At 50.2% G+C, this 23354-nt stretch overlaps 1 non-coding gene across 1 annotated transcript; it reads left to right on the top strand.

Annotated features, from left to right (window-relative positions):
- The first annotated feature begins 470 nt into the window (after positions 1–470).
- On the top strand, positions 471–544 carry TRNAW-CCA. Its single transcript has one exon. It is a non-coding gene; the product is annotated as a tRNA-Trp (tRNA).
- Positions 545–23354: the final 22810 nt, after the last annotated feature.

Genomic DNA, 23354 nt, shown 5'->3' on the forward strand with positions numbered 1-23354 from the left:
GCTCCGCACATTTCCCTGCCTCCATGAGGCGCAACCCATTACCAAGGTTGTTCCTCACGGGGCAAAGCCCCGGCGCCCGAGGTGCCGACGTGGTCGACACCCGGGTGGCCGAGTGGCCTTGCGACCAGTAAGGCTCCTGAGGCATGCTGCTCAGGAGCCCCCTTTGACACTCAAACCGCTCTATGTCGACAGGCCCTGGTCCCACACATCCCCCCATTGTTAGGTTCACACTTCACAAGGCGGGGGGCCACCACTCCTCACGCCGACCGAATCTCCGGGACGGTGCCAGGAGTGGCGAGTGGCATTATGACCGCGAAATCCGTCCCTTCCCACAGAATCATCGGGCTTGACTTTCCTTACTTTCCCAACCCCACTACTGTAAAAAGAACTCTTTTGTTTTGAGACTAGCTAGTCGCTATGGTTCGCGGGAAAAATCTTCTCTCTCTGGTCTCACTTTTGAATGTATGAAAGCGCTCTTAGTTCAGTTCGGTAGAACGCGGGTCTCCAAAACCCGACGTCGTAGGTTCAAATCCTACAGAGCGTGATTCCATCTATCTTATGACGAAGCAGAGTAAAATAACTTAACAAAATTGAATTGTAACTCCAATTTGACCTCCTCGAGACCAGAGAGGAGGTCAATAAAAAAATGACTCAATCAAAGATCCAAATTTGTATCGACTAAATAAATAGCAGGAATTCCCAAAATGGCACATTCCCGAAGAGCTATATACTCTTTTTGCTAATCAAGGACGATCACAATGTCTGGCAATCTCGTCATATATTTGATCCCGCCGAGAGGGCTCCTGAGGCGGTGCCCAGGAGACTCCCTTTTGGCGCTCGAGCGATTCCACACTCCGTTCCTTTGGTCATCGCCCAGGGGGCCCTGAGGCCTCCCAAGACTCTTTGTGGTGGTATCAAGTTTCGGTTCGGACCCCCGAGCGGGGGTTGACTACTGAAAAGTGTTCGCCCCTGAGGCGGCAAGTCCTTTCTTTCATGCTCCTTGACTCCTAGGGGTGGTGCAGAGTGTTCATATACAAAAATGTCATCCAGAAAAGGAGGCTTTTAAGCCGCCGAAATGAGAAAGCGCAAGAGAAAGTCCCCCTTTTGTGTTTCAAACGTCGGGTTTTCAAATTACAGATGTAAGTCCGGCAGAAGATAGTTCAAAATCCAAGAAAAGCAAGCAAACGCCGCGTCCGACACTCAGGATGGCATAGTCATTGGTGGACTATATGGGTTTCATTGCCAGCTGCGGGCATAGTCATTGGTGGACTAAGTTGATTGCCTCAGTCTGCACCTAGCGCGGAGCATAGGTCTTCCACTAGGCGTTGGGTGGACCCCTTTCTCGTCCTCGGGGGGCCTGGGCATATACAGCCTCGGCTCGTTATTATGTGAGAGTGTCGCGGTGGGGGTGTATATGGGAGGTCGCAAGGACCCTTTGGCCTCGCGAGTGTCCCTACCCCCGAGGCATATGCTCCTGATTCTGGAAGTCATTGGTGGACTGTGTTGATTTCCTCCGTATATACCCATTGGGGAGCATAGGTCTTCCACTAGGAGTGGGGTGGACCCCTTCCGCGTCCTCGGGGGCCCCTGGGCGTATACAACATCGACTCGGTTAAGGGATTTTCTATGGCTCTACGTCGACAGGTCCGAGTCCCTCACATTTCCCTGCCATCATGAGGCGCCTCACGAGGCAAGGCCCCGACACCCCCCGATACCGACCAAACCTGGATGGCACCAGGGTGGTCAAGTGGCTTTGTGACCGGTAAGGCTCCTGAGGCACGATGCTCAGGAGCCCCCTTAACGTTCGAGCGGCTCTACGTCGCTAAGATCCAGTCCCGCACATTTCCCAACCGCCGTTGCGTGTGACCTAGTGAATGGATGTAGCTACGGGGTCAAGTCGTGCCACCCGTGATAACGACCGAATGTCCGTGGGCGATACCAAAGGCAGCAGGTGGCCATGTGACCGGTAAGGCCCCTGAGGCGCGATGCTCAGGAGCCCCCTTTGGATGCTCAAGCGACTCTGCATCGCGAGGACCCGGTCCGCACATTTCCCAACCATCGCTGCTTGCGACCGAATGGACGATCTCAACTATGGGGTCAAGCCCTGCCACCCTTGACAACGACCGGATGTCTGTGGATGATATCAAGGGCGGCAGGTGGCCTTGTGACCGGTAAGGCCCCTGAGGCGCGATGCTCAGGAGCCCCCTTTTGACGCTCAAGTGACTCTCATTTTATCATGTTGATTGTGGCCCTGGGGAGCCGCGGGGCTTCCCTAGTCCCTACGTCGGGGTGACGCGCACCGGCCGAAGCCCCCAGCGAGGGGGATAGATCGCCCGAAGATGCAAGCAAGGCAAGGTATCAGGTCACCAAGTGGATGCAACAGAAATTATGGAAGCTTGCGCAAACGATACGATGGGCAGAAGCATGCCCTGAATATTTGAAGTCCCTACGATGAGCACACACTTCCTAAGGCAGTAAATCCAAAAAATTACCTCGAATAGCTTTCTTGTGCCTGAGGAGCGCCTCGCGAGGCCTGTCCCTCGGAGACCACGCCTGCATCGTGGTTGTCGCGAGTGACCCGTGCCAGTTGTGTCTCGTCACTGCATCTGACTCGTCCTCCTGAGGCCTGGGGTTTGGCCCTTCGTAGTTCCTCCGCGGGGAAAGCGGCTGGCGCCACGCCCCGCTGCTTGGGACGCCTCCCTACACGCGCCTCTTGGGCCCGACTCAAGGAGGCCCCCCAAAGCATTCCTCACTCCCGAGGAAGATAGGTGCACGAGGGGATGCTTGAGGCTCTTCCTCGTTGGGAGGGTCCATGTAGGCGTTCGATCATCCTCCATGGACGTTCAGTAGCACGACGGTGGCGGTCCCTCTCGGTGTTGGAGGGGATCCCCCCGGCCGTGCTGTTCGAAGATCTTCCTGCGATAAGCCTTCGCGCGAAGTCGCTTGTTCCTGTTGCTGCCGTTGGTTGGTCCGAGCACCGCCCGGTGCTGACTCCCCCCTTGGTGCCCCGGTGCGTCTCTGTTGTCATAGTTCGCCCGCACCGACGCCTCTGCCTTCTGCTGGCTGCGCCAGAGGGAGCGCTCTTGTCTTGCCGCCCCGGATTGTCGGGGGGCAATTTGGTCTTGGTGATGCGCATCGGTGTGTGCATCGATCGCTCCGTCGTTCTCTTCGCGCCCATGGTGGTTGTCAGCGTGATGCGCCTCGGGGTCGGCCACCGGAACCTGGAGGAGGAGGAAGGCTGCATGAGGCGCGTCTCCCTCGGCCCCGCCCAACATAGGAGGGCCCCCGTTGCTTGCAGCCCCCGGGGCCGGCATGAGGTGCGAGCCCCCGACGCCCGACGCTTGCAGCCTTGAAGAAGAGCGGGGTTGGATGGCCTTCTGGGCGTTAACGATCAACTCCATGATGTGGTCCGCCCAGGCGTCGAAGCCCCCTTGTGTCGTCGTTGGCAGAGCATCTCGCTTGCCATCTGCAGCGTGTCGTGCTGGCCGAGGTCCCCCAAGTTTATGTGGTGCGTCATGGGTGCCGGGGACGCCGCCCAGCCGTCGTGCGCCTGTGTGGTGCGGGTTGTTGCGACGGTGGAGATAATGTTCACGACCTCGTACGAGCCGCGTGGTACCACAACACCGGTATGCATGCTTCTGGCCGTTGTGATGTGGTGGTTGGAGGCCAGCTCGACGAGGCTCGAACATACTCATTGGGCGTCGGCCATCGGAGCAGCAGGCCTAGGGAAGATGAAGCTCGGAGAAGACCTTTAACACGCCCCTACTTGGCGCGCCAAATTGCGGATTTCGGGCTCCGCAAAACCCTAAAGATCCGAACTCACAGGCGTGTACAAAGATCTCTCTCGGCCTAACCTCGCCTAGCACGCTACTCAATGGGAATGGCGAAGAACTCACTCGATGGTGAGGGAAACACAGAACACAACAGTTTATCGAGGTTCAGGCCACTACGAAGCGTAAAACCCTACTCCTGCTTTGGTGGATTGCCTCTCGTGGGGGCTGGTGGATGAACTAGTAGAGTGTTCTTCGGCCTCTTGAGGCTAGGTGGCCTTAGTGGTGTGAAGACGGGTGGATGAATGGTTGGGCATCCCGATCGGGTCCTCTTCTACGAAGCAACCTATCCTCTATTATAGTGGTGGTCCCAATCCTCTTCCCTTATCGTTTCGGCAGGAAGGGATCCCACAACAGCCAATTTCGAAGGGTGACACGGGAACATGCTTCCCCTGTCCAAAAGTGGTCTTCGCATGCAAAGTAGCTGCCAGCGCTACAGGGGCTGGCTCAGGGATGACGTTCGTCCTGTGGGCGGGGTGGCCAGGGTCTTGTTGCACCATAATGGAAACCTTTAGAAGATGCCTTGGGAACCTGCATTCGTCCTTGCCCCCTTTGCACCAAAGGGGAAACTGCTCCGTCATGTCATCCGCTTCCCTCCTGTCATTCCTGTGCGTCATCCTTGACTCGTGGGGCCCGGCCTCGCCTGAGAATATCCGCCGCTCTGGAGGGGTCCTAAGGAGGCCCCCTGCGGGTCCTCATGCCATTCCTACTCGCGAGGCTTGCCCCTCGCGAGGGCCTTCTCTTGACTGATGCTGGGCCCATTGGTTTGCTCGAGGAAGTGGGCCGGCCCTGGGCCGTAGGCAGGCAGGTCTGGGTACCCCCATTCCCAGAACGCCGACGGATACCATCTATGATACAGAACACAAACACAAGAAAAATTAGAAAGAAGTCAAGGAAAAGACCAAAGCAAACCAGAGAACCCCATAGAAATGAGAATTGGTATGACAAAACATGGGAATTTAGGGTCCAGCGGTAGTACCGTAGGTTAAGCGGTAGTAAACTTTTACCACCGCGCTGGCCGCGGTAGTACCGCTCTAGGGTGTGGTAGTACCGTAGGTGAGGCGGTAGTAAATTTTTACTACCGCACCCACTGTGGTAGTATCGCTCGAGGAGGAGCGGCAGTACTACACGGGGCGAAAACTGCAAGATCCGACAACGAACCTTCAGATCGGTACTACCGTAGCTCAAAACTATCGTGTATCATACTAAGTAGCATTTCTACCACACAAGCACTCTCCAACCATCCATTTATGCAAATATTTGCCACAAATCGATGAAACCAACTCATGTGCCCCCAAACCTAGATCCAACAAAATAGAAGCAATGAGAGGAGAACTAGGGGCTATACCGGGTTCCATGGCACGAGGGAGAGGAGGGAGATGATCCCACCAAACGGAATGGTAGGAGAGTGGTCGGAGAAGGAGATTCGGCGAGATCTTCCGGCGTCGTTCCTTGAGAGGAGAGAGAGCCACGAGAGGAGGGGATGAATGGGTATGGGGGAGAAGAAACTCCCCCTTGCCCGTTTATAACCCCTCGTGGCGCCAACAGCATGGTAGTATCGCTTGTCATCATGGTAGTATCGTGCCTTCCCCAGCGGTAGTACTGTGGCTATACACGGTAGTACTGCACATTCAATAAAAGTAGGTTCATGCATTTGCAAGAAATAATGACGAAACAAAACACTGCTCCACACGAAAGGGACACACACTAGGGAGCACAAACAAGGCAAATCAAATACAAACAACAAACACTGAAACGAATCTTCTTATGAAGAGAGGGCGGTGGCCAGAGCCACCTATGTTTGAGACAATTGGTATGACACGCGAAGAATTATCCTTGGGTTCATGACCAAAGCTCGACTTTGAAGCACAAGTGCCATCAACAATGTCTAATGTGAAAGACGTGATCAATCTATGTATAATGGGGGAGGGAAAGTTCATTGAGAGAACAACACTCCCCCTATGTCCATGCTTACACCTAGAGCTAGATATAATGATGAGTGTGGTGTGTTGTGCCTAGTTTCAGTCCACATTGCTCGAACCAATGATATTTAGCTCATGCCTTAACTCATGAAACCTTGCTTCATCTAGAGGCTTTGTGAAAATATCCGCAAGTTGCTCTTGAGTGTTGATGTAGATGACCTCAATATCTCCATGCTTGATATGATGTCGAATAAAATAATGACGAATATCAATATGCTTGGTCTTGCTATGTTGCATCAGACTGAGACAAATCTTGATAGCACTTTCATTGTCACATAGAAAAGGCACTTTGTCACAAGTGACACTGTAGTCCTTTAAAATTTGCCTCATCCATAGTAATTGAGCACAACAACTTGCGGCAGCAACATACCCGGCCTCGGTGGAAGAGAGTGACACACAATTTGGCTTCTTCAAAGACCAACTTACTAAAGAGCGACCAAGGAATTGGCATACTCGAGAAGTTGACTTTATCCCGACACAGTCTCCAGTCCAATCTGAGTTAGAGTAACCCACAAGATTAAAACTTGCTCCTTTGGGGTACCATAAGCCAAAGTTTGGGGGTATGACCCAAATATCTAAAGATTCGTTTGACTGCCGCATAGTGGATTTCCTTTGGTGCGGATTGAAACCATGCAAAAATTCCCACACTCAACATGATATCTGGTCTAGATGCACAAAGGCAGAGCAAGGATCCAATCATGAAGCGATATACCTTTTGATCCACTGCTTTACCATTGGGATCATTGTAAAGCTTACATTTGGTTGGCATGGGAAACTTGACCATCTTGACGTCCTCTAGTTCGAACCTCTTGAGCATGTCTTGGGTGTACTTGGCTTGTTTGATGAATGTTCCTTCCCTTCCTTGCTTGACTTCGAACCCTAGAAAGAACTTCAACTCTCCCATCATAGACATCTCAAACTTCTCGGTCATTAGTGCATCAAACTCTTCATTGAAAGATTTGTTTGGAGAACCAAAAATAATATCATCAACATATAGTTGGCATATGAACAAATCCCCTTTGACCCTTTTGGTAAAAGGGTGGGGGTCAATTTTACCAATTTCAAACCCACGAAATTGTAACAACTTGGTAAGGTACTCATACCACACACGTGGGGCTTGTTTAAAGCCGTAGAGCGCCTTCTTGAGTCTGTATACATGAGTGGGAAGCTTGGTATCCTCGAATCCCCGGGTTGTTTGACATATACCAACTCATTTAAGGGACCATTTAGAAATAGACTCTTCACATCCATTTGTTGCAATTTGAAATCATGATGAGATGCAAATGCAAGCAGCATGCAAATAGATTCAAGATGATAAATAGCGGCAAAGGTTTCACCGTAGTCGATACCCTCGACTTGGGAGTATCCTTGAGCCATCAGTCTTGCCTTGTTCGAACCACAACGCCATTCACATATTGCTTGTTCTTGTAGATCCATTTGGTTCCAATGACATCATATTCCTATGTTGGCCTTGGCACTAATTCCCAAAATTTATTGCACTCAAATTTGTTATGTTCATCATGCATGGTTTCAAGCCAACCCTCATCATTGAGCGCTTCATGTACCTTTTGGGGTTCAACACATGAAACAAATGCGTGATGCTCACAAAAGTTTGATAATTGTTGACGAGTAGTTACCCCATTTTTGAAGCTTCCAAGCACATTTTCCAAGATATGTTGTCAACGCTCGAGCTTGGAAGCCACCTCGGCGGTGTGACGCTTCAAGAGTTCCTCACTAGGTATTTGAGGATCATCATCTTGATCATCTTGAGCATCGTCTTGAGCTTGCTCACAAGCTTGCCCTTGATCTTGTGGTTGCACTTGATCTTGAGCAAACTCGGAGTCTTGAGCATGATCTTGGACATCATGTGGTGCATCACCATCTTCATGAGGTTGATCTTGTCCTTGATCTTGTTCAACAGGTTGAGGGCCTTCACTTTGTTCTTCGGAAGCGTGTGGGTCTAGCGAGGGTGATGGCTCCACTTGAGTAGAGCATCGTCCTTCTCCTTCGGCCACAAGGGGTTCCTCAATGGGGAGTATTTGACCAATCCCCATTCTTCTTATGGCTTGAGGAGGAATTTCATCACCTACATCACAAAGACTACTCTGATCCACTTGGGAGCCATTATTTTCATTAAACTCTATGTTACACGTCTCCTCAATGAGTCCGATGGACTTGTTGACGACACGGTAAGCATGAGAGTTTGTAGCATAACCAACAAATATGCCCTCTTGAGATCTAGATTCGAATTTAGACAAACGAACACCTTTCTTGAGAATGAGACACTTACAACCAAACACCCGAAAGTACTTGAGGTTAGGCTTGTTCCCGGTAAGAATCTCATATGGAGTCTTGTTCAAGCCTTTGCGGAGGTAGAGCCGATTGGATGCATGACATGCGATGTTAATGGCTTCGGCCCAAAATTTGTACGGAGATTTGAACTCCGCCATTATGGTTCTTGCCGCGTCCATCAACGTCCGGTTATTCCTTTCCGCCACACCATTTTGTTGAGGGGTATAGGGTGCCGAATATTGGTGCTTGATCCCCCTCATCACTAAGGAACTCATTCAAGGTGTAGTTCTTGAACTCAGTGCCGTTGTCACTTATAATCATCAATTCTTTGCTTCATGTTAACATTGAGCTTCATTAGCAAAGTCGATGACGGTTTGTTGAGTCCCACTCTTCCACTTGAAGAAGTACACCTAAGTGTATCTTGAGTAGTCATCCACAATCACCAAGCAATACTTTCTTCCCCCAAGACTATCAAAAGATGGAGGACCAAAGAGATCCATGTGAAGGAGCTCCAAGGGCCTTTTAGAGTAGATGATAGTCATGGGACGGTGAGCCGTTTCATGAAGCTTTCCTTCAATACAAGCACTGCAAGCACGGTCTTTGACAAAACTAACATTTTTTAGTCCACGAGCATGATCCCCTTTGAGGAGACTTTGCAAAGATATCATATTGACATGAGCTAGTCGGCGATGCCAAAGCCAACCCACATAACCTTTAGCCATTAGACAAGTCGGGATCTTAGTGGGTCGCTCCGAAAAGTTCACCACATAGAGACCGTTCTCGACATGTCCAACAAAGGCTACTTTAAGAGTCTTGCTCCACAAAAGGACCACGATATCAAGATTAAAGAATGTGGCAAAGCCCATAATTGCAAGTTGACGAACGGAAAGCAAATTGTATGCAAGGGACTCAACAAACATGACCTTCTCTATAGATAAATCTCGAGAGATGACCACCTTGATAAATCCCAATACCTTAGATGTTGAGGCATCAACAAGTTGGACATGGGTGGGCATAGACGGAATTGGATGCACATCCACAACCAAGTCTTTTCTCCCGGTCATATGATTTGTGGCTCCACTGTCGAGCAACCATGACACCCCACCGGAAGCAAACTCCTTATTGATACCTTTGGCCATACGGCACTTGGCGATGCGTTTCTTGTTGGTGGCACCGAAGAGAGACACCTTGGGAGAGGAGGTGGCAATGGCCACAGTAGCCGTTGCCATCCCCTCACGGCTTGTATCATCCTCATCATCATCGGAGGTGTACTCTTCATGGGCCACCAAACCCTTTGGAGGAGTCTTCTTGGTGAAGTTGTTCTTGCTTGGGAAAGACTTGGCTTTGTCTTTGCGAATGAGCTTGCCCCCGTTATCTTCCCTCTTCTCATAAGGATAATCCACACAAAGTGACTCGCATTGCCGCAATTGTAGCATGTCCTCACTCGTTGCTTGTTCTTGAACCCAGTAGAGTTTTTGTTGGAGAAGTTGGGCCTTGAGTTTCTCTTGTTGCCCCAAAATTTCCTTGATGCAAGAGCCATGTGCTCGTGATAAGCATACTTTGTGTCTTCAGAGCAGCCCTCTTATTGCTCTTCCTCTTATTCATCCAAAATGACCTTGTCTCTCAAGGCAAGCTTAGGTGAGGCTTTCTTTGACCAGACACGAGCAAGAGCATTTTCGGTGGTCTTGTTCATGATATTCATAGCAATGAACTCATACAACACTTCACTTGAAGTCAAGGTGTGGAAATCCGGTCTTTGACGAATTACGGCGGACATGGATTTGTTTAAAGGCATGATGGCCTTGAGAAACTTGCGCTTGATCCAAGTGTCATCCATATCCTTGCTCCCATGATCTTGGAGAGCAACGACAAGAGTAGTCACCCTTCGATAGAGATCACGAGGATCCTCATCTTCTAGCATCACAAACTCATCGGCCTCATCAAGTACCACTTCAAAGTTGGACCGTTGAATGCTTGAGCTCCCCTTGTACAACACCATTATGTGCTCCCAACAATCATTTGCATGAGTGAAGGGGCACAAGTGAGATAGATCTTCAGGAGGAACCGCAGATTGAAGGATGAACAACGCATAATGATTGTCCGCCTCTTCTCTTGGAGTGAAGTTGTTTGGATCATGTGGGTAGAAGCCTTGTTCGATGATTCTCCAAATATTTGTTGAGCTTTGATTCAAATGAGACTTGATGCAGAAGACCAAATTAGAAAAATCACCTTTAACAAGTTTAAAAGGAGGACCAAGGTTATTAATATGCGGTGTAGGGACTGGTCCTTCATAGACGAGAGGAGGGGGAACTGAGGCAAAGGTTCCCGTCCCATTCTTGTCAAGAGGGGAAGAAGTTTGCATACCTCTAGCCGCTTCCTTTTCAGAATTGGCGTCCGACCCCGATGTGGTGGGTTTAGCCACAAGAAACACTTCAGGAGAATTCTTCAACCCCTCAAGTAATTCTTTAAGCATGGACTTGACTTTGATCGTCATGTACGTCTTGAGTGAGGCCATAGCCTCATTCAAGTCATCACGTGTGATCGAACTCAACTCCACGGCCTCGGGCACTTCATGCCCACTCCCACTATCGTCAACCATACTCTACGGGTGGTGAAACCCTTAATAAAGAGACGTGGATCTTATACCAATTGAAAGGATTGATATGGTGGATTAGAGGGGGGATAGGCAACTACCAATTTTTAGCTTTTCTTAACAAATTAGGGTTAGCAAAAAAGGTTCTCTAGCTGAACAACTAGGTGAGCAACCTATATGATGCTAACAATAACAACATGAAAGTGCGTTATATCGCCTAGAGGGGGGTGAATAGGCGATTTTTACAATTTCATCACTGAGGAATCCTAGTGAGGAAAGTCCTCAGTCATGAACTGAGTGCAACGGAAATAGTACAAAGTCAGAAGTGCAAAAGTGTCTATAGGAAAGTAGTCAGCCTGATTTCAGAGAATCGGTTTGCACGGGTCACAAGTACAGGATAAGCAGGTGAAGAATAACTCAGGTGAAGAATTTGAGGTGATGAATTCAGAGAAAATCTTTAGTCAAATTCTTCAAGCAGTACAGATGAAAGTCTTCAACATGCAATTGAGTAAATAAGAGTGTTGAGGAAATAGAACCAGTAGCTCGATGAAGACAGTTGTTGATGACCCAGTTCCAACTGTTGTGACAATTGTACGTCTGGTTTGTGTGTCCTTGACCATATTCTCCTTGAACTAAGGACACACAGTCCTCACCCAACACTCGTGGTAAGTCTTGAGGGTAGACTTCCAAACCCTCACAAACTCGGCCACCCAGCGATCCACAATAGACTGTTGGATGCTCTAGACCATGACGCCTAGCCGTCCAGAGGATGCACAGTCCTCAAAGGTAACAAGCGTCGGTTCCGCACAAGAATAAATTCTTAAGTGATGCTCAATCACATGGGTTTTGGTTTGGGTTTGGGTGTTTGGGGTATTTCCTCACTTGATGTTTTTCGCTCGAAGAGTCTAAGGAATTTGGGTTGCTCTAAATGACTAGTGTGAGTTTCTCTCGGAGCAGCCAACCAGGTAGTGGTTGTGGGGGGGGGCGACTATTTATAGCCTGGCAGCATCCTGACATGATTTGACATAAATGCACTTTAATATTATGACCGTTGGGTGGATAAGATCTGGGACAGGTGGCGCGTGGCGCGGCAACGGTCAGAACTTTCAACTGTGAAAGTCCTCATGTCTCTCATATTCCTCACTTTCAGGATTTGGTAGATGTAGGGTTGGGTTGAGCATCAAGAGGAAATTCGTTCCATAGTTTTACCTCGACCCCCTTTAACAGTACGGTGTTCCTATGACTCAAGTATAAAGAAAATGAAACATAAAGAGTAATCTTCAAGCTTCAAAGTCTTCAGAGTGTTCTCTTCAGGACACACCGAATTCCTCATCTTCAATATCTTCATGAGGAATATCAATTTCTTCGCGATCAAAGTCTTCAAGGAATGACCAAAGTCTTCACCCAAAGACATACATTTTTAGGGGTCGATATGCATTGAATAACTCAAACTCCTCAGCGACTTATGGAGCATGTGTACACTTACAAACATATCAGTCTCTTAACCTACAAGTCTTAAAACCACCAAAATCAGTAAGGGGCACTAGATGCACTTACAATCTCCCCCTTTTTGGTGGTTGATGACAAATAGGTTAAGTTTTCAATGGGGATAATAATGTGAAATGTAAGTACTGAGTTTGAGGAATTTGAAGGTAAGATACACAGAAACTCCCCCTCAAGATGTGCATGTTTTGAGGAATTTGCTTTGAGAAACAAATGCACATTGATGATATATATCATGGAGATCTCCCCCTATATCTTGTAATTCATTCATGCATTTGACATATGGTATGAGGAATTTGAAATGCATGATGAAAAATGGTGTCTAACGAATTTTAGCATGCATGCATTAATTAACTTGAGGATTAAGCATGCGAGGAAAAACGTTCAAAAGTGTTAGAACACCATCGGGCTTAAGTTACAACTCATTACATCAAAGACTTTAGAAGAACCAAGAGTTTGTAACTTAATAAAGTTTACAAGCCCACAAATTTATCCCGCTTGAAGACTAACTCTCAGATTACTCCCCCTTTGTCGTCAAGTGACGAAAAGGGACAAAACTGAGGACTACTGCCCATGAAGATCTTCACTTCTGTGTTGAGGAAGAGGCATGAGCATTCTTCGAGTCACACTTCCTTGTTGGGCCAGTTGCAGTATCCGCACGTTCTTCATCGGAATCAGCAACGCGGAATGAAGAAAATGAGTTGTCCACCAAGTCAGGAACTGGAGATCTTGAATTTCTTCTTTGGTGGCCATGAACAATCAAAGTCATGAGTGAATTCCAATTCTTCAAGTTCCTTTGGAGTCTTCAGGTGAGATAATATGGCCCAAGTGCGAACAAATACCTCATGAAGATAATAGTGATTTTTTCTAGAGCATTTTGAGTATCATTGAGGGTTTTCACAATGGAGCCAAACTGGAGTTTTACCCACTTGTGATTGTGATCAACTTTCTGATGAAGACTGAGGAGAAGCTCTCTGTTAGTCATCACCCTTGGGGCAGTTGGGCTTGGAGGTTTTGCTCTGCCATCAGATTCTTGAGTAGCAGTGTCATCATATGAGGAATAGGAGGCAGCCTTGTGAAATTGACCATCCAGGGGCCGATTTCCTTCATCAATCATTGACTTACCTTTGCCCTCAACTCGTTCAAAAGATTTCTCGATGACTATGAGAGGCGGCAAATAACCGAGGTGATTTGGATGGTCAGCTTGGTAGTTGATGGCGGATCTGTTTCTGATGAATCTCATGATCCAAGGCGCATAAATCTTCAGCTCAAATGGTGACAAATTATTATCGGCCAAAGTTCTCAATAAGAAATCGTGAAGGTTCATTTTGATGCCATGAATGATGTTGAATAGGATGTTCTTCATGATTCCAACAACATCTTCTTCCTTATCATGCCCTTTGATAGGTGCGATGGAATATGCCAAAATTCTATAGACAGTTCTGGGCACATACTTCAATTCCTTCACTAGGAATATAGTCCTTGGAGGTTGGCCCGGTGCCAAAGGTTTCTTGAGGACCTCCATGAGCTCATTTGGCAACTCTCTTTCATCATACAGTTTGATTGCTTCATCTGAAGGAATTGATATAGGTAGAGCTCGAAGCAATTCTGTGGCTGGAGCTTTGTAGTGAGTGTGATGTGTCATCCAGTCCAAGACCCAAGAGTTGATGTCTTTGGTGTCACCTGAGATATGTAGTGTGGTATAGAACTGAAGAATAATGTTTGTATTCCAGTCACTAATATCTGTGCAGAATGGCAATTGCCCTGCTTCGTGAAGAACACTAAGTACTGGGGTGAAGCAAGGAATTTCTTCCATGTCACAATGAGGAATGTGGGTGTGATGAAGTATCTTCCTTTTCCCACAAAGCAGAAGCATAGTAATTAAGTTGAGTTTTGGTCCAGAACTTTTTGTGCCTGATACGAAGCCTATCGTAAGTATTTTCTCCAATGAAGAAAAGATGGTCATCATAGAAGTCTATCTTCAGAAACTTTGGCCTTTTTGAGAAGTGCTCATGAGGCTTTGGTTGAAGATTGTGGTGTTGATCATCCTGAGGATTTTGGCCACCACAATTGCAGTTTCAAGATTTGCAACTACAATTGCAGTTTCATCAGCAGTATTCTTATCCTGTGATGAGGCATTTTCATTAGGGGCTTGTCCTTTAGTTTGAGGAATTTGCCGTGCCGATGGAGCAGATGCAGTTTCTGGTGCAACAGTTTCCTTTTTAGTTTCTTCAGCTGATGCATCTGATTCTTGGTCTGGTGCTGATTTCACCTTTGAGCTCTTTTCTTCACAGCCAATCAGAATTTTAGTGGTTGCAGGAGTTTGAGGAATTTGTGTGGTCATTGGTGAGTTTGGGTGAGCCTTTTCCTAAAACTCATCATGGATAACAGGTGTGCTACTGCCATTATCTTCATCCTCCTCCTTCTTCAGTCGTCATTTCTGGGTTTTGAGGAGAAGGTGTTGAGACTTGAGGAATTTGATGAGCTTGAATTTCCTCATCAATTGGTGTGGATGTAGTAGAGCGATTGTCATCCATTTCCTCATCATGTTCTGGAATGATGTGCTCTTCACCAAATGGTACTATCATATATGATGGTGCAACACTGAGCGGAGTTGCATCCACTGGAGCTGATGATTTAGCAGGCAAAGTCTTCAGGCGTTTTGCCTCAGATGACTTTGAAGGTGTTGATGTTTTTTCTCTTCTTTGTTTTCTTCTCAGTAGCTTTTGTTTCCTTCACGTCTGATGTAGACGGAAGAGCCACTTTCTTCACCTTTGAAGACATTGGTGAAGGAGCATTTTCATCAGGCATTGCATGTGTAGTGTCAGGCCTGGCAGATGCTTCAACAGGAATATGCTGAGTAATTTCATCAGCATATGCTTCCTCGTCTTCATCAGAATCAGGCAATTGCACAGTATAGCTGGGCTGAGGATTTGTTGGTAGCTTTGGGGCTACAACCCTGCTGTTGTATTCATCAACTGCCTCAGTTGCGGCTTTGACAAACCTCACTTTGACACCTTTTCAGTCCGCGTGAAGACTTGTGTATGCGGCAGTGATGGTTTTCACTCTGCCTCAATAGAAACAAGTTTCTCAGGCATCAGGTTAAGGATGTTTTGCTTCAAGTACTTTTCCTTTTTAACCTTCGCAGCCCGAGCTTGTTTGGCTTGCTAATCCTTCCATTTTGCTTCACTGATGAATGAAGTGACCATATGAGTGAGTCCAGGTGGAACTTTCAAATCATCAATTGGTGTGTTTGGTTCCTCATACCAAAGGTCGATGAAGTTCAGCACAACTTTCGGATCCAGTGCGATGGGAATGGTGTTGCCAGTAGCTTGTGCAACCCTTTCTTGCTTGTTTTTGATGATGGCTTTAAGAGTTTCATCATCATATTCTTCACTTCCTTCTGATGCAGAAGGAATGTTGACAACCTTGCTTGGGCTTGGCCTTGTTCCTCTTCTAGCACTCATCTTTGTCTTCAGTATGCTAGGTGAATATTTGAGAACTGAGCCTGAGGCATATGGTATTGAGGGACTTGGATTTTCTGCGTGATGTTGCCTGAGCTGTGACTGAGTGGAGTTGAAGACTTTGCTACACTTGAGGACTTGGCACCTGTTGTTGCAACCTTCTAAGGAATTTTCTCTTTTGACAGTGCGGTTGAGGGTTTTGCCTTGAGACCTCGTTTCTTCATCAGGACCTTCTTCTGAGGTTGTTCTGTAGCAGAAGCCTCAGCTGCAGAAGAAGTGGCAGCAACAATGCAGCAGCAGAATCCTCATTAAACTGTGTTACAACAACTTTTCCCTTTTTTTGTAGCTTAGACAAATACTTGTCTTTTTCATCAGGATAGTCCTCAATTGCGGCTATGTTGGAGGGATGTGCTGCTTGTTGGTCTCCCTCTGGCAATATTTTGCACGGAGGTTTGAGGGCAGACTTCTTGGCATGCTTTGGAGTGACATATGTGTATTCCTTCCACTCCTTAGCCCATCTGCGTTTAATCCTTTGAAGTCTTATCTTGCGTTTTGCCATGGTCTCTTTTCCATGAATTTCTTTGTCTGGCATGTAGTACTCAACATATATTTCCTATGGGATTTCAAAAGTAGTGTTCTATTCCGATTTCTTGCCACCCTTCTGTTTTCTATCTTACTCCATTTTCTCCAGCTGAGGTTTTGCTGAGGAATTTGTATTCTTGAGGAATCTGATGACACAGGTAATGTTTCTTCGAGAAATGCTGCAAATGAGTTAAGTTGATGAGAACCTAGTGATTCATCAGCTGCCATTTTGTACCTATGAACAGAGTATAGGTGCGAAGAATTTGGAGAGGTCATATGCGTTCTCAGATTTGAGGAAATTGAAAAATTACTTAAGTTGAGGAATTTTACTAAGCATTCTGATCTTGGCTTCGAGAGTTGCGCAGATTCAAAAATTTACACAATTGAGGAATCTCGTGAAGATTTAGGGGCTTAGAAAAATTCATCAAGTGTTCTAGACATGGGCGTGCACATCTGATAGATTTTTTAGGAAAAACTGATTTCACGAATCCGAATAGAATAAATGGATCAAATAGGAATAGTAAAATAGGATTTTAATGACCGTGTATGAAGAACAAGATGAACTGGGGAGGTAAAAATAGAAGTTCTTCGGCTTAGATCTTCAGTGCCCTAACTTGGTGATTGAAGACAGCTACAACGGCGGAGGAGGAAGATGATCCGCAGTCGGCGTGAGTCCAGCGACGGCGAGATCGAGGCAGTGAAGCTGTTGCTCACCGATGGCGAGGATGCTAGCGGCGGCGCTAGGTTTTGAGATCGAGCGGAGGAGTCAAGAGGGAGAGAAGAGTTTTTGACTGAAGGGGGTAAGGAGCTATTTATAGCTCAGGTGAAAACGGTCTGAAGCGAAAATTTCGGACGAAACTGCCCTTGCCCTTTCGTCTCCGCGTGACACGTGCTACCCATGATCGAAGCAGTGGAGATCGTGGTTATCCTATCGTGAGTAGTGGGTGCAGTTACAGTGGTAACGTTTTTTTTGAATTTTGAGGACTTTGATTCAAAGTCTTCACCTGACAAGGATTCAGTTAGGACTTTGATCGAGTGTCAAATAGAACGCATATGAAGAATTGAGAATAGACTGGGTTGAGCTTAGCATAGAGGGGAGACGGGTCGAATCACATCCACTTAGAAGAAATACCAAATTGAAAACTTAGCAATAAGTGAATGCTCTTGAGAACATTGAAAGCTCGTTATATAATATATATATATAGTCAATGAAGATAATCACATTTTTTTGAAGAATTTGAAGATTTTGAGGACTTTGAAAATTTTGAGGAGCTTGTGAAAAGTCTCTAATTGAAGAGTTTCAACTTTGAAGAACTTCCAACTTGAAGAATTTCAAAGTTTGTATCGGATTTCGGGCTCTGCAAAACCCTAAATATTCGCACTCCGGGGCGTGTGCAGAGGCCACTTGGCAGCTTTGGTTCGCCTGACTCGCTACTCGCTGGGGATGCCAGAGAACTCACTCGATGGTGAGGAAGACATAGAACACGACGGTTTACCCAGGTTCGGGCCGCTAAGAAGCACAATACCCTACTCCTGCTTTGGTGGATGGCCTCTCGTGGAGGTTGGTGGATGAACTAGTACAACGCTTGAGAGCCTCGAGAGGCTTGGTGGCCTTTGTGTGGTGAAAATGGGCGAATGGATCCCCCATGAAGTAACCTACCCTCTCTATATATAGTGGCGGCCCCGGTCCTCTTCCCTTATCATTTCGGCGGGAAGGGATCCCACAATGGACAATTTTCAAGGGGGCTGGGGAACATGCTTCACGTGTCCAAAAGTAGTCTTCGCCTGCAAAATGGCTGCCAGCACTGCAGGGATTGGTCCAGGGATGACGTCCATCGTGCTGGCGAGCGGTGGTGGCCTTGTTGCACTAGAATGGAAACCTTTGTGAGATTCCTTAGAGATCTGCGTGCCTCCTCGCCCCCTTTGCACTAAAGGGGAAGTACATCGTCCTGATGTCTGCTGCTCGCTTGTCCTTCCCGTGCATCATCCTCGACTCTTGAGGCCGGGTCTCGACTCGGAATATCTGCCACTCCAGAGGGGTCCTGAGGAGGCCCCCTACGGTTCTTGATGTTGTTCCTCCTCGTGAGGCTTGGCCCCTCACATGGGACTTGCCTTGAGTGGTGTCGGGCCTGTTGGTTTTTGGTCGATGAAGTGGACCAACCCTAGGTCGCAGGCAGGCAGGTCTAGGTACCCCCATTCCTAGAACGCCGACAGTAGCCCCCGGGCCTAAGGCGCGCCTGGGCTGGCTTCTTGGCGAAGCTTTGAGGGCGGTATGAAGCGTCGTGGGCCCTAAAAGTCTGCGGACCAGGCTTCACGTGCGCCGCGCAGCCAAGTGGTAACACTCCCAGTTCCCGAGGCGCTCGGAGACACGCTTGGTCAAATTGATGCGATGCCCGGGCCCTGTGCTAGCCATCATCGCTCCTTGGGGACGTCACCTCTACGCACGCCACGCGGGCGCGCTTCCTCATGAACCGCGTGGGCCCAGGAACGCGAAGGGATGCCAGTCTGCCCTCGACCATGTATTTGACCTGGCGAGGGCGACAAGGTCCACAGTGCCTCTGTCTTATTCATCTTCCGCCTCGAGCCCTCCACCCCCTCAGCATGGCGCCGGTGAGGAAGTATTCCAGTGCCGAGAAGGGAAAGGCTTCCGGGGAAGGTTTCACCGCCCCACCTCCCAAGAGGGGCCGCGGCCACCCTCGGAAGTACGCGGAGGTGTCGACAGCGGTCTTCGGCGGGCGCGACCGTGGTCCCGCCTGCCCTGGAATCACCATCGGGCGGCGTCGGTGGGGTGTTGATTGGCATGAGCGTCCGCAGTGGCCAAGGTGGGAGGTCGGCAGTGGCCACCCGACCGCCACACCCGTGGCTTCATTCAACTGACACGGTGATGGAGTTCGTGATGTGGGTGGATAGGCCGGATATCGCATGGTTCCAGCTCCCAAACTTCTTCGCGACAGTGATGCTGGCCGGCTGGCTCCCAGGCCTCTGGTTCCAGGCTGACGGCTGCTGTGGTGGGGTGTCCTGGGTGGAGGTCGGGGTCACCCCCACGGCTACGTGTACCTGAACCACGGGTGTCAGATGTTCGCCCGCGCTCGAGGCATGAAGGGGAGGCGCTACCTCCACTTCAAGTATGACGGGGAGGCGACACTCTTCGTCAAGATCTTTGGGGACGAGGGCGAGCGTCTAAGTTGCTGCCTGGAGGACGTCGGCCGCGACGATCTTGTAGATGAGCCCGCCTTCCCTCCGGCAGCAGCGACACCCTCTCCGGAGGGAGCCCGAGCGACAACAGCTACGACGAGCCGCCTCGCCGCCGCGCCTGGACCATGGGGGATGCCCCCAAGCATGGTGCCACTCGTCTGCTCCTGTGGCGCCCGTGAAGGAGGAGGAGGGCACAAACTAAGTGCCAGCGCACGGGTGTTGGACGCGTGCGGCAGGATCCCCCTTGGGACCTCCGTCGCTAGTTGTCTCCTCCTTACTTCTGACCGTGCGTCCATGAAAACAAGAAGGGCCCTTCGAGCATGTAATGGATTTGGGAGACCGCCCCTTTTGTCAGTAATGTGGCATTTGGTCGGTTTGGGTACTTAGCTCGGTGCTTGGAGTGAACCTCTTTGGTTGTGAGGCGTGGTTACGGCGTTCGAGGGGCTTGTTGCTCGGTTGGCTTCTCCTCATTGCGGGTGAAGTGGGTCAATGCTCTATGTCAGCAGGCCCCAGTCCCGCACATTTTCGTGTCGCCGTGGGGCGCGACGCGTTACCAAGGCCGTTCCTCATGGGACAGGGCCGTGACATCACCGATACCTACCGAATGTGCCTGGACGGCACCAGGGTGGCCAAGTGGCTTTCCGACCGATAAGGCTCCTGAGGCGCGATGCTCAGGAGCCCCCTTAGACACTCAAGCGGCTCTACGTCGACAGGTCCTAGTCCCGCACATTTCCATGCCGTCGTGAGGCGCGACCCGTTACGAAGGTCGTTCCGCACGGGGGAAGGCCCTAACACCCCTGATACCGACCGAATGTGCGTGGACGGCACCAGGGTGGCCAAGTGGCTTTGTGACCGGTAAGGCTCCTGAGGCGCGATGCTCAGGATCCCCTTAGACGTCCAAGAGGCCCTCGGGGATTCTGCTTTCTGCTTTTGAAGGGTTTGATTTCTGGAGATCACTAGTCTGCATTCAGGAAGCTCTGCGTCGGCAGGTCCCGGTCCAGCACATCTCCCTGCCGTCGTGAGGCCCGACCCATTACCAAGGTTGTTCCTCACAGGGCAAGGCCCTGACACCCCCGATGCCGACCGAATGGGGCTGGATGGCACCAGGGTGGCCAAGTGGCTTTGTGGCCGGTGAGGCTCCTGAGGCGCGATGCTCAGGAGCCCCCTTAGATGCTCAAGCTGTCCCAAGAGAAACAAATGTTGTAAGAAAATACCAAATATTGTTCCCTCTCGAGGATGGCCCCCCGAGCCGTAAATGGGGCTCTTGAGCGAGTATCAAATGGCATGAGTGTGCCGACTCGTCTGTGAGTGCCACACTCGGGTCCGGGCGTCAAGGCCTTGGCGAGGTGTCGGCATCGTGCCCCCAACCCCCGCTTGGGAGGTACGAGCGGGGGGGGGGGGGGGCAGGCGAATGCTCGACTAAGAGGAAGAGAGTGCACTACGAAGAACGGCCAAGAAACCAAGTTTTCGTAAAAACTTCATTTGGAAAATCCCCGAGTTTGATTTCGTAAATATCAGCAAATCCAAGCCAAAGAAAACCAAATGAAAGCCGTGTCTGGCGCCTAATCTATTCTCCGCCTCCGTCTCCCCCAGCACAGAGCATTGGGCTTCCACTAGGCGTGGGAGGGAGCCTTCCGCATCCTCGGGGGGGCTCGGGCGTATATAGCCGCAACTCGTTATTACGTCAGAGTGTCACGGGGGGTGTATCTGGGAGGTCGCGTGGACGCTTTGGCCTCGCGAGTGTCCCTACCCCCGAGGCATAGGCTCCTGATTCCTTTTGGGTCATTGGTAAACCCTGCTGACTTCTTCTTCTTTGGGAGTGAGGCAGAGTGTCACGGTCTTCCCCCTAGCGCGGAGCGTAGGGCTTCCACTAGGCATGGGAGGGCCCCCTTCGCGTCCTCGGGGGACCCAGGGCTTATACAGCCGCAACTCGTTGTTACGTGAGAGTGTCATGGGATGAAGTATGTTCCGGAAGAATCGAAGGACGATGCAGAGGTGGTGCAGAGGCGTTACGGGTAGAACTTCCGGATATGTTGTATGTTCCACGCGTTCTGGATGGGAACTCCCTCTTGAGTCTCCAGGCGCATGGCGCCAGGCCTGGAGACATGGACGACCTTCAACGGGCCCTCCCACATGGGTGAGAGCTTATGCAAGCCCTCCCTGGATTGAACCGGCCTCAGGATGAGGTCGCCGACTTTAAGGGTCCTGGAGAGGATGTTGCGGGAGTGATAGCGCTGTATAGTGAGGCCCGGCGGCGCGCCTCCTCTCCAAGCACGAGGTCCGTCCCCCGCGCAGCCTCCTGATACTCCTCATTGAACACCATGACCCGCGAGGACCGGTGCTTGATCTCGTGGGGAAGGACCGCCTCTGCTCCGTAGATGAGGAAGAACGGTGTTCCGTCAGTGGGCTTAGTGGCGGTAGTGCGGATGGACCACAACACCGATGGGAGCTCGTCAACCCAACCCCGGCCGCAAGCTTCGAGCTTCTTCTTGAAGCTCCTCAACTTGAGGCCTCACAGGACCTCTGCGTTGGCGCGCTCTGCCTCGCCATTGCTCCACGGGTGGGCCACCTATGTGTAGCATACCTGCATTCGTAGGTTAGCACAGTAGATCTTGAAGAGTTGACTAGTGAACTGCGAACCGTTGTCGCTGATGATGCAGTTGGGGACGCCGAAGCGGCTCACGAGGCCCTTGATGAATTTGACGACCGACCCGGCACGGATGGTGTGCACGGGATCCACCTCCGCCCACTTGGTGAATTTGTCGATGGCGACGTAGAGGTAGCAAAAGCCGCCCACCGCCCGCGGGAAGGGCCCCAGTAAGTCTAGCCCCCAGACTGCGAAGGGCCAGGAAAGCAAAATGGTTTGGAGGCCCAGTGCGGGCTGGTGTATCTGCTTGGCATGGAACTAGCAGGCCTCGCAAGACCGTACCAACTCGGTGGCGTCGTCCAACGCTGTAGGCGAGTAGAAACCTAACCTGTACGCCTTACCTGCGAGCGTGCGCGAAGAGGAGTGATGCCCGCAGTCCCCTCCTGGAAGTTGGCCAGTAGTTCGCGCCCATGCTCCCTGGAAATGCACCACAGCGTGATGTCGTTCGGGCGCCTGCGATACAAGTCGCCGTCCCATAAGTAGTAGGTCGAGGCTTGTCGTGCTACGTGCTCCGCGTCTTCCTCCCTCTCCGGCAATGTGCCGTGGAGGAGGTACCCCCCGAGTTCTTGCATCCAATCATCGGCCCGCTCCTCGAGGGCCAGGAGCAGTCGAGCCCCCGAGGCCTGGCCGCAATCCGGAGCCCCCGAGGGTGATGCTTGGAGGATCTCCTCTCCATGTGGTGCCGGGCCCACGGGTGACAACGTCGCAGAAGGCTTGAAGAGTCGCTCCTCGAAGACGCCTAGCTCTTGAGCCTCGTGATGCGAAGCTCTTTTGGCGATGTCGTCCGCCTCCTTGTTCTCGCCACGCGGGACGTGCTGCAGCTCTAGGCCCTGAAAAAGTTTCTCAATCTTACGTACCTCTCGCAGATACGCTTCCATGTTCTCATCCTTGGGCGTGTACTCTTTGTTGGAGAAGTTGACGAGAAGCTGGGAGTCACCCATCACGGCGAGGCGCCGGACACCCAAGACCGCCGCCGCTTTGAGGCCGGCGATGAGGCCCTCGTACTCTGCTATGTTGTTAGAGACCTTCTCCCCACGCTGGAAGCAGAGCTGCATGGCGTAGCGGAGCTTGTCTCCCGTCGGGGAAGTGAGCACGACTCCAGCCCCTGCTCCTCTGCGTGTGAAGGCTCCATCGAAGTGGATGGTCCATCCCTCGGGTGCCTCCACACCGGGGGCAAGGGATTGGCTCCCTTCTAGCCCCCGGTTCGGTGCGTTCGTCCACTCCGCCATGAAGTCAGCCAAGTCCGCTCCCTTGATGACCCTGGTC

Source organism: Hordeum vulgare, chromosome 6H, assembly GCF_904849725.1.
Source record: "Hordeum vulgare subsp. vulgare chromosome 6H, MorexV3_pseudomolecules_assembly, whole genome shotgun sequence".
NCBI lineage: Eukaryota > Viridiplantae > Streptophyta > Magnoliopsida > Poales > Poaceae > Hordeum > Hordeum vulgare.